This window comes from Aotus nancymaae, unplaced genomic scaffold, assembly GCF_030222135.1.
Source record: "Aotus nancymaae isolate 86718 unplaced genomic scaffold, 86718_ANA_hifiasm-v0.15.2.pri h1tg000010l, whole genome shotgun sequence".
Lineage (NCBI taxonomy): Eukaryota > Metazoa > Chordata > Mammalia > Primates > Aotidae > Aotus > Aotus nancymaae.
Genome location: NW_026988421.1, coordinates 28,507,225 through 28,518,470, shown reverse-complemented (window position 1 = coordinate 28,518,470; position 11,246 = coordinate 28,507,225). Strand labels below are relative to the sequence as shown.

The window sequence follows — 11,246 nt, the reverse complement described above, 5'->3', positions numbered from 1 at the left end:
GCGCCGGCTCCCCAGACCGAGCCGGGAAGGGCCGGGCTTTATTAATATGCTAATTGTCCTGCTAGTGGGAGGGGAGAGCCGTGTCAAAGTGACCCGGGAGAGCGCGCAGCAAGCGACGACGTGCGTGCGCCGCGCGACGGGCGGGCGGCGAGGAGCCGCGAGCGCTCAGGGAACGGCATGCATGTGACGCAGCTTTTAAAAAAGGAGACGGAGGCAGAGACCCCAGAGAGGGAGGGCTCGGGGGAGGGCTCGGGGGAGGGCTCGGAGGCGCAGCCGCGCGCTCGGTGTCGGTCCTCCGGGTGCCGCCGGGTGGGGAGCCTGGCTGAGCCAGAGCGGGAGCCGCGGCTAGGAGAGGCGGAGCCGGGGTGGGCAGTGAGGTGTAGCTCTCTCCACCACGGGCAGCGCTCCGGGAGGGGAAAGGGATTGCAGACCCCCTGCTCGTGCTCCCTGCTGAGATGCCAGCCTTCTAGAGGCCCCTTGTTTCGCGTCCCTACCCTAAACTGGGTGGGTTAGGAAGCATTCTCTTAATTCTTGTAGCAACCCCCCAACTCACCCCCTCCCTAAATTAACCACTCCTCCTTTGCCTGGGAAACCAGTTGGGACTAGAACTAAAAGGGTTAATTAAGTGGGGTCCCCGCCCTCCTCCGCCTAAGGGCTTGGGATCTGCGTTTTGCTGGGGGGAGGGGGCTGAGGAATGACCACCAGATTGGATTACGGAGGGGCAATACGAGGCCATCCTTCCTCTTTGCCGACTGACGCAGCAGTCAAGACTCTCTCTTCCCTTCCCCCCTTTCTCCAGCCTTGGCGCCTTCACCTCGGTACCAACCCCCTCCCCCCCCACTGCCTGGAAGCTGCTCTCCTTTGAGGGCTTCGGAGATGAGAACAGGAAACAGGCCCTTCCAGTGCCCCCTAACCCAGAGAGGCAGAGGCTGTGAGCCGTGGGGGGTTGGCAGGGAGATGATATGGATGGCCAATATGAGGAACACTCCTTCCCCAAGGAGGAGCCTCCCAACCTTCAGTCACAATTCAAGGACTCCCCAACCCAGCCCTAGGAGGGGAGGGGCTCCATCACCATTTCTTCCCAAAAGCTCAGCTTTAGCTGCCTCATAAACAGGAAATACCTATTAGCCTGGAGGAGGGAAGGGAGGGAGCCGCCTGGGGTAGAGAGTTGACCCCTCCCTCCTGGGGTCCCCAGCTGCTAGTTTTTCTTTAAGCTTCATCATGGGCTCCAAGGATAAAGGTTGGGGTCTTGGACTAGTGTCTCCTCCCTAGGGCATCTGGCCTAGACTGGATAGGGGTTCTCTTTGTTACTTAGAGGGGTGTTGGTTGAGTAGGCTGTTTGGTTCCCTCACTCTGGCTCAGGGTCTGCACAGCTGGCTTGACTGGCTGGGGGAGGGTTACAGATGTGGAGGCTTAAGTGTTTATGAGACCTCTTCTTTCCACCTTAGGTTTTTGCTGAGGGAGCATGAAATGATGGAAGGGTGCAGAGTTGGAAGATTGAAAAGAAGGCCTGCCTAGCAATGGAGACCCCCCCACCAACCATGTGCTTAGGATGGGGGAGGAGGAGCTCTACATTGTGGATTCTCCCACTCCCAAATTTTCCCATCCCCACCCCCACCAGGAGCAGAGAGGACCTGACTGAAGCCATCCACACTCACACAAGTATTTCCTTGGCAGCATCCCCTGACTGAGTGCACTCCCTCCTGCATTCTCCCAGACAAAGGTCAGCACTAGAGGGAGTACAGAGAACTAAGGCAACAGAACACTGGCCTGGAATTGTGGATACATAGGTTTGAATTGAATGCAAGCTTCGCTCCACACTAGCTGAGTGATTTCAGATGACTGACCACCCCACTCGGAGCGCTGGCTTTATCCTCTGTAATTGGTATCTATGGCTTGGTGAGAAGCAAACTAGACAATGTACACCCAGTCACCTAGTCCAGCATCAGCCAGGTAGTCCTGTGGATATGTGTTCCTTTCTCTTCTGTACGAAGATCTTCTAAAAATGAAAAAAAGACAGAAAAAGAAAAAAGATAAAGATATGTGTTCCTTTCTGCCTTTTTTTTTTTTTTTAAGATTATCTAATTCCAAGAGAGTCAGAAGGGGGCTGGATTGGCAGGACAATTTGAGATGATGTGGAGAAGGGGGAATACCTACCTTGACCTCCTGCTCTTTTCTGTTCCTGAATTTGCCTTCCCCCAATCCTGTGTCTACTTACCCCTAAGGCCACTTATTCCAAACAACTAGCTTGGTCAGATTCCATTGTGATCAACACAATGGTGATCACCCGGGTGGATAAGGGGGCTTACAACCCACCCTTTAAAAGGTCTTTGCCTCCTGTGAATCTGAGATTTCCTTCTCCTAGATTACACGTATGGAAGGTAGGTTAGGAAGGAAGAAAAAACTGCCTTAGTTGAGCATGCAGTAGTACCAGGCACTGCACTAGGCCTTTTACACCTGTTGACTCATTTACCTTGCGTGAAGACCTTTGGAAGAAGGTGCTGTTACCTCCATGAACAAGTAGGAAAACTGAAGTTCAGAGATGATAATAAATTTAAACTTGTCTGCAAAACACTGTTCTCCCTCTTCTCCACCTACTAGTTAATGGTTCCTTAACACCTTAGTTCTAGCTTCACCTTCTCTGGGAAGATTGCCTCTCTCCCTCCCACTGACACTATAGCCTATCTAGTGGCCCAGTTACCCATAAGAAAATAGCATCTAAATACTGTTGAATGGGTGGTTAAAATAAGTGATTGGGCTGAGCTCGGTGGCTCGCACCTGTAATCCCAGTACTTCAGCAGGCTGAGGTGGGTGGATCACCTGAGGTCACCAGCCTGGCAAACATGGCAAAACTCTGTCTCCATTAATAACACAAAAATTAGCTGGGCGTAGTGGCCCATGTCTGTAATCCCAGCTACTCGGGAGACTAAGGCAGGAAAATCACTTGAACCCAGAAGGCGGAGTTTGCAGTGAGCCAAGATCCTGCCATTGCACTCCAGCCTGGGCAACAAGAGCGAAACTCCATCTCAAAAAAAAAAAAAAATGGGCTGGGCGCAGTGGCTCACGCCTGTAATCTTAGCATTTGGGAGGCCGAGGTGGGTGTATCACCTGAGGTCAGGAGTTCAAGACCAGCCTGGCCATCATGGTGAAACCCCATCTTAAAAAAAAAAAAATGGTGATTGAGGCTTCTAGAGGAATTCCACTTAGGGAAGTTAGGGAACTTTACCAAGATAACAGAGCTAACAAGCACTTGACCCAGTGCTTCACTCCTTGTATTACTTCTAGTGTGAATCAGACCTGGGGAGGGAGAGGAGAACATCTTTGGAGCATCTCTGGGAATTGTGGTATAGGCAAGAATAGGACTGGGCACGGTGGCTCACACCCATAAGCCCAGCACTTTGGCAGGCTGAGGTGGGCAGATTACCTGAGGTCAGAAGTTCGAGACCAGCCTAACCAACATGGAGAAACTCCATCTCTACTTAAAAAATACAAAAAATTGTCCAGGCGTGGTGGCTCACGCCTGTAATCCCAGCACTTTGGGAGGCCAAGGCAGGTGAATCATGAGGTCGGGAGTTCGAGACCAGCCTGACCAACATGGAGAAACCCCATCTCTACTAAAAATACAAAGTTAGCTAGGCGTGGTGGCTCATGCCTGTAATTCCAGCTACTTGGGGGGCTGAGGCAGGAGAATCGCTTGAATCAGGAAGATGGAGGTTGCAGTGAGCCGAGATCACCCCATTGCACTCCAGCCTGGGCAACAAGAGCAAAACTTTGTCTCAAAAAAAAAAAAAATAATAATAATAATAATTAGCCAGGCATAGTAGCGCATGTGTGCAATAGCTATTCGGGAGGCTGAAGTAGGAGGATTGCTTGAACCCGGGAGGTAGAGGATGCGGTGAGCTGAGATCTCGCCATTGCACTCCAGCCTGGACAACAAGAGGAAAACTCCGTCTCAAAAATAAAAGAGAAGTCACAGAAACCTGGCAGACAGACGGGATGTGGCAGAAAGGAGGTGGAGCCTATGTGGAGGGAGGGTCTTCAACTTAATGACAAATCCTGGAGGACTGGAGGCTTAGCTGATTTGTATAGATGGGTATAAGTGCCCAGTATTCTCTCTGTGGGTGTAGTAAAACTCACATAACATAAAATTAACTTTTTTTTTTTTGAGATGGAGTCTTGCTCTGTTGCCAGGCTGGAGTGCAGTGGTTCGATCTCAGCTCACTGCAACCTCCGCCTCCCGAGTTTAAGAGATTCTCCTTCCTCAGACTCTTGGGACTACAGGCATGCCGCACCATGCCCAGCTGGTTTTTTTTTTTTTTTTTTTTTTTTTTTTAGTAGAGGCAGGGTTTCACCATGTTGGCCCAGATAGATAGTCCCGATCTCTTGACCTCATGATCTGCCTGCCTCAGCTTCCCTAAGTGTCGGGATTACAGGCATGAGCCACAGCATCCGGCCAAAATTAACCATTTTTAAATGATCAATTCAGAGCCATTCTAGCTTTTTGTTTATTTCTTTTCTTATCGCTTTTCTTTTTCAAGACAGTGTTGCTCTGTTTCCCAGGCCGGAGTGCAGTGGCACAATCTCAACTCACTGCAACCTCCACCTCCTGGGTTCAAGTGATTCTCCTGCCTTAGCCTCCCAAGTAGCTGGGATTACAGGTGCACACCACCACACCTGGCTAATTTTGTATTTTTAGTAGAGACGGGGTTTAACCATGTTGGCCTCGAAGTGATCCACCCTCTTTGGCCTCCCATAGTGCTGAGATTGCCAGGCTGGAGTGCAATGGCTCAATCTCCACTCACCGCAACCTCTGCCTCTCAGGTTCAAGCAATTCTCCTGCCTGGGCCTCCCGAGTAGCTGGGATTACAGGCATGCACCACCATACTCAGCTAATTTTGTATTTTTAATAGAGACAGGGTTTCTCTGTGTTGGTTAGGCTGGTCTTGAACTCCCGACCTCAGGTGATCCGCCTGCCTCAGCCTCCCAAAGTGCTGGGATTATAGGCGTGAGCCACTGCACCTGGCCCTTTTTTTTTGAGACAGGATCTTGCTCTGTCACCCAGGCTGGAGTGCAGTGGCATGATCATAGGTAACTACAGCCTCGAACTTCTGGACTCTAGTAATTCTTCTGCCTCAGCCTCCCAAGTAGCTAGGACTGTAGGCACACACCACTGTGCCCCCCTAACTTTTTTATTTTTTGTAGAGACAGGTTTCTTGCTGTTAGCCAGGCTGGTCTTGAATTCCTGGCCTCAAATGATCCTCCTGCCTTGACCTCCCAAAGTGCTATGATTATAGACATAACCCACTGCCTGACCCTGGCCCTTGTTTTTTTTTTTTTTTTTTTTTTTTAATGATGAAATCTTACTCTGTTGCCCAGGCTGGAGTACAGTGGCTGGATCTCAGCTTACTGCAACCTCTGCCTCCCGGGCTCAAGTGATTCTCCTGTCTCAGCCTCCCTAGTAGCTGGGACAATAGGCTCCCACCACCACACCTGGCTAATTTTTGTATTTTTTTGGTAGAGATGGGGTTTCAGCATATTAGTTAGGCTGGTCTTGAACTCCTGACCTCATGATCTGCCTGCCTTGGCCTCCCAAAGCGTTGGGATTATAGGCATGAGCCACACGCCCGGCCATTTTTTTGTTTTTTTGTTTTTTTATTTTGTTTTTTTTTGAGACAGAGTCTCACTCTTTCACCAGGCTGGAATGTAGTGGCGCAATCTCGGCTCACTGCAACCTCCACCTTCCGGCTTCAAGCAATTCTCCTGCCTCAGCCTCCTGAGTAGCTGGGACTACCAGTACCTGCCACCACACCCGGCTGGTTTTTTTTTTTTTTTTTTTGCCTACCCAAATCAAAAGGACTGGCTAATTTTTGTATTTTTAGTAGAGATGTGGTTTCACTGTGTTGGCCAGGATAGTTTCGTTCTCCTGACCTAGTGATCTGCCCGTCTCGGCCTCCCAAAGTGCTAGGATTACAGGCATGAGCCACCGTGCCCAGCTAGTCTGTTTCTTATTTTACAGTCTTGCTGTGTTGCCCAGGCTGAACTCGAACTCCTGGGTTCAAGCAATCCTCCTGCCTCAGCCTTTTGAGTATCTGGGACTGCAGGCCTGCACCACCACACCAAGCTTCTAGTTTTTTTTTTTTTTTTTTGAGACGGAGTCTCACTCTGTGGTCCAGGAGTGCAGTGGCACAATCTTGGCTCACTACAACCTCCACTTCCTGGGTTCAGGCGATTCTTCTGCCTCAGCCTCCTGAGTAACTGGGACTACAGGCACATGCCACCACGCCCTGCTAATTTGTTTGTGTTTTTCTTTAGTAGAGATGGGGTTTCACCATGTTGGCCAGGCTGGTCTTGAACTCTTGACTTCATGATCCGCCCTCCTCGGCCTCCCAAAGTGCTGGGATTACAGGCATGAGCCACTGTGCAGAGTGCTTCTAGTATTTTTTAATACTAGTCATTAGTGCAAGATGGACTCTGGACACAGACAGGAGGTACTGAGAAGAAGTTAAGATTAGGAAAGGGGAAGGAAGAGGAGCCTTGCAAAAAGGCAGACAGCAGAAGCAACTGGCTTGACTTATTCCAAGAGAGGTAAGCCCCTGTTTGTCCTAATTCCTAGAACGGCTCCCATCCAGCTCCCTCTCCTGACCTTGGCCTTCTATATTTTCTCTCACATTTCTCTCACCCTTGAAATTCCTTCAACTACTTATTGGCACTGCTCTGTCTTTCAAGGAATAATCTTGACCTGGATGCTATGGTTTACACATGTAATCCCAGCAATTTAGGAGGCTGAGGAGGGAGGATCACTTGAGCCCAACAGTCTGAGACAGCAGTGAGCTGAGATTAAGCTATTGTACTTTAGCCTGGGTGACAGAGTGAAACTCTGACTCAAAAAACAAAAAAAAGGATGAATCTTTTTCCAAATAGACAGCAGATGATATATGTCTTATTGGTGGCCAAGCCTCTAGCATCTAACAGAATGCCTGGAACCTAGAATGTGAACTGTAAGTTTTTTTTTTTTTTTGAGACAGAGTTTCACTCTTGTTACCCAGGCTGGAGTGCAATGGCACGATCTCGGCTCACCGCAACCTCCACCTCCTGGGTTCAAGCAATTATCTTGCCTCAGCCTTCCGAGTAGCTGGGACTACAGGTGTGCGCCACCAGGCCCAGCTAATTTTTTGTATTTTTAGTAGAGACGGGGTTTCACCATGTTGACCAGGATGGCCTCCATCTCTTGACCTCGTGATCCACCCGCCTTGGCCTCCCAAAGTGCTGCGATTATAGGCGTGAGCCACCGCGCCCAGCCAACTTTTTTTTTTTTTTTGAGACAGAGTCTCACTCTGTCACCCAAGCTGGAGTGCAGTAGCAAGATCTCAGCTCACTGCAGCCTCCGCCTCCCAGGTTCATGCGATTCTCCTGTCAGCCTCCTGAGTAGCTGGGATTAGAAGCATGCGCCCGGCTAATTTTTTTTTTTTTTTTTTTGTATTTTTAGTAGACACAGGATTTCACCATGTTGTCTAGGCTGGTGTCAAACCCCTGACCTCAGGTGGTCCGTCTGCCTTGGCTTCCCAAAGTGCTAGGATTACAGGCATGAGCCACCATGCCCAGCCATGAACTATAAGTTTTGTTGAATGATTGCAACAATTTTTATAGATTATCCCTTACCCTGACATATGACTTCTCCCCTCTTGTCCATTTGCTGTTATCACCACCATCATTATTTACAACCATCATTCATTTTTCTGCCAAAGCAGTTTCTTAAAGTATGTACAAAATTCCCAGGAAACTTGTTAAACAAGGAGAAGACACCATGCTTGGATAAATTGAATCATATTCCTAGAGAAGAATCGAAGAATATGGTTTTTAATTAATTAATTTATTTATTTATTTATTTTTTTTTTTTTGAGACGGAGTTTCGCTCTTGATACCCAGGCTGGAGTGCAATGGCGCGATCTCGGCTCACCGCAACCTCCGCCTCCTGGGTTCAGGCAATTCTCCTGCCTCAGCCTCCTGAGTAGCTGGGATTACAGGCATGCACCACCGTGCCCAGCTAATTTTTTGTATTAGTAGAGACGGGGTTTCACTATGTTGACCAGGATGGTCTCGATCTCTTGACCTCGTGATCCACCCGCCTCGGCCTCCCAAAGTGCTGGGATTACAGGCTTGAGCCACCGCGCCCGGCCGGTTTTTAATTTATTTTACACACACACACACACACACACACACACACACACATATATATATATAACTTTTTTTTTTTTTTTTTGAGACGGAGTTTCACTCTTGTTATCCAGGCTGGAGTGCAATGGCGTGATCTCGGCTCACTGCAACCTCCGCCTCCTGGGTTTGGCAATTCTCCTGCCTCAGCCTCCTGAGTATCTGGGATTACGGGCACACGCCACCATGCCCAGCTAATTTTTTGTAATTTTAGTAGAGACGGGGTTTCACCATGTTAACCAGGATGGTCTCGATCTCTTGACCTCGTGATCCACCTACCTCGGCCTCCCAAAGAGCTGGGATTACAGGCGTGAGCCACCGTGCCCTGCCCTGCAGTCTTTTTATAACCTAATCTTAGAGGTGACATATCATCACTTCTGCCTTATGCTATTGGTCACAATCCTGGTACAGTATGGGAGGAAACCTACAGATGAGTGTGAATAACAGGAGGCTGCTTATTGATAGCCATCTTGAGGGTTTCTTTCTCTCTCTCTCTCTTTCTGACACCATCCACCTAGAAATTGAGGATTTCTGAACATACCAGGTCTTTGCAGTTCTGGAAATGCAATTTAGGCAGCCTATCAGAGTATCAGAGTTCATCAGATTAAGGACGCTGATTCGCACAAATCAAGTTCACATGAAACTTTATCTTGGTATGACTTCCCCTCTTTTCTGGAACTCTTTAGCTAAACCAGTCTTCCTTTTAAACACAATAAATTTGTTCCCATTTCAGAGCCAATTCTCTGGCTGATTCTCTCTCTCTCTCTCTCTCTCTCTCTCTCTCTCTCCTCTCTCTCTCTCTCACTCTTATTTTTTTTTTTTTGAGACAGACTCTGGCTCAGTCACCCGGGCTGGAGTGCAGTGGCACAATCTGGGCTCACTGCAGTCTCTGCCTCCCAGGTTCAAGCAATTTTTGTGCCTCAGCCTCCCAAGTAGCTGGGACTACAGGCATGTGCTACCACACCTCAGGAATCTTTGTATTTTTAGTAGAGATAGAGTTTCACCATATTGTCATGACTGATTCTCTTAACACAGAATATTGTTTGAATGACTAGATAGGTCTTCCTTGTGATTCAGGTCTTCCTTCAAATGTTTCCTCCTCAGAGGCTACACAATATAAAATTATTCCCTCTTATCTTTTACACTTTCATCCCATTATTATTATTATTATTTTGAGACAGAGTCTCACTCTGTCACCAGGCTGGTCTCAAACTCCTGACCTGGTGATCTGTCCACCTGGGCCTCCCAAACTGCTGGGATTACAGGTGTGAGCCACTGTACCTGGCCTCCATCTCATTATTTTCTGATAGCACATATGGCTCTCTGAAATTGTTTTAACTCTTTGTTTACTTGAAGATTGTTTCCCAAGGAGAATGTAAGCCCCATTCTGTTAAGGAGTGTTTTTTGTTTGTTTGTTTTTGGTCCGTTTTGTCATTCTATAGTGCCTGGCATATGGAAGGTACTCAACAGATAAGCCATTATGCAGGTTTAATCCACATAGAAATATATGTCACATGAACTGGGCATTGTCTCACTTGATCAATACATTTTCTTCCCATAGAAAATTATTATTCTCAGTGGCTAATGCCTGTAATCTTAGCACTTTGGGAGGCCAAGGCAGGCAGATCACTTGAGGTCGGGACTTCCAGACCAGCCTTACCAACATAGAGAAACCCCGTCTCTACTAAAAATACAAAATTAGCCAGGTGTGGTGGCGCACGCCTCTAATCCCAGATACTTGGGAGGCTGACTCAGGAAAATCACTTGAACCTGGGAGGCAGAGGTTGCAGTGAGACGAGATTGTGCCATTGCACTCCAGCCTGGGCAATAAGAGTGAAACTCCATCTCAAAAAAAAAAAAAGTTATACAAAGTGGCTTCAATTCTGTTAAAACTTGCGTGATAGGAAAAAGTAGATGGGTGCTAATAAGAAGATTGTGCTCTAGGCCAGGCGTGGTGGCTCATGCCTGTAATCCCAGCACTTTGAGAGACTGAGGTGGGCGGATCACAGGGTTAGGCGATCAAGACCATCCTGCAACATGGTGAAACTCTGTCCTACTAAAAATACAAAAATTAGCTGGGCATGGTGGTTTGTGCCTGAAACTCGGAAGTTTCACTCTTGTTGCCCAGGCTGGACTGCAATGGTGAGATCTCAGCTCACGGCAACCTCCGCCTCCCGGGTTCAAGCAATTCTCCTACCTCAGCCTCCCGAGTAGCTGGAATTACAAGCATGAGCCACCACGCCCAGCGACTGCAATGGTGAGATCTCAGCTCACGGCAACCTCCGCCTCCCGGGTTCAAGCAATTCTCCTACCTCAGCCTCCCGAGTAGCTGGAATTACAGGCATGAGCCACCACGCCCAGCTAATTTTGTATTTTTAGTATAGATGGGGTTTCTCCATGTTGGTCAGGCTGGTCTGGAACTCCTGACTTCGTGATCCACCTGCCTCAGCCTCCCAAAGTGCTGGGATTACAGGCGTGAGCCACCGCGCCTGGCCTGTATTTTTAATAAAGAGGTGGTTTTGTCATGTTGGTCAGACTGGTCTTGAACTCCTGACCTCAAGCGATCCACATGCCTTGGCTTCCCAAAGTGCTGGGATTACAGGCATGCACCATCATGCACGCTGGGATTACAGGCGTGCATCATCATAGACAATTGTAAGTCAGTTATAATCAGATGAGGCTTTGGCAAGCATGGAGTCAGAAAAGGACAAACAGTTGGAGATTCCAAATTTTTGGTGACCTATGGCTCTAAGGTTTTCCTTTATGGTACTTAGGAATGCACTTAAGGACCAGTAGTCACAACACTCCTGTTCAGGTGGCATTGAAGACCCAGAGATATATTACCTTTATTGAGTAGATTCTATAGAGATACCAGACTTAGACGAATAGATTGTTTTTTCAGAGGCTGAATAAAGGAAAAAAGTGGCAAAATGTTCTGTTTTCTTGTATATTAGTCTTCTTCTCAAAGCCTTATCACCATAAACCAGTAGCATTAAATTAAATTAATTAATTAATTAAATTATTTATTTTGAGAC

General features: G+C 48.0%; 1 long non-coding RNA gene across 1 annotated transcript; it reads left to right on the top strand.

The window, feature by feature from the left end:
* Positions 1-71: 71 nt before the first annotated feature.
* On the top strand, positions 72-2,054 carry LOC105708259 (uncharacterized). The gene is made up of 2 exons (XR_001105272.2): positions 72-120; positions 1,449-2,054. It is a non-coding gene; the product is annotated as an uncharacterized LOC105708259 (long non-coding RNA).
* The last annotated feature ends 9,192 nt before the right edge of the window (positions 2,055-11,246 follow it).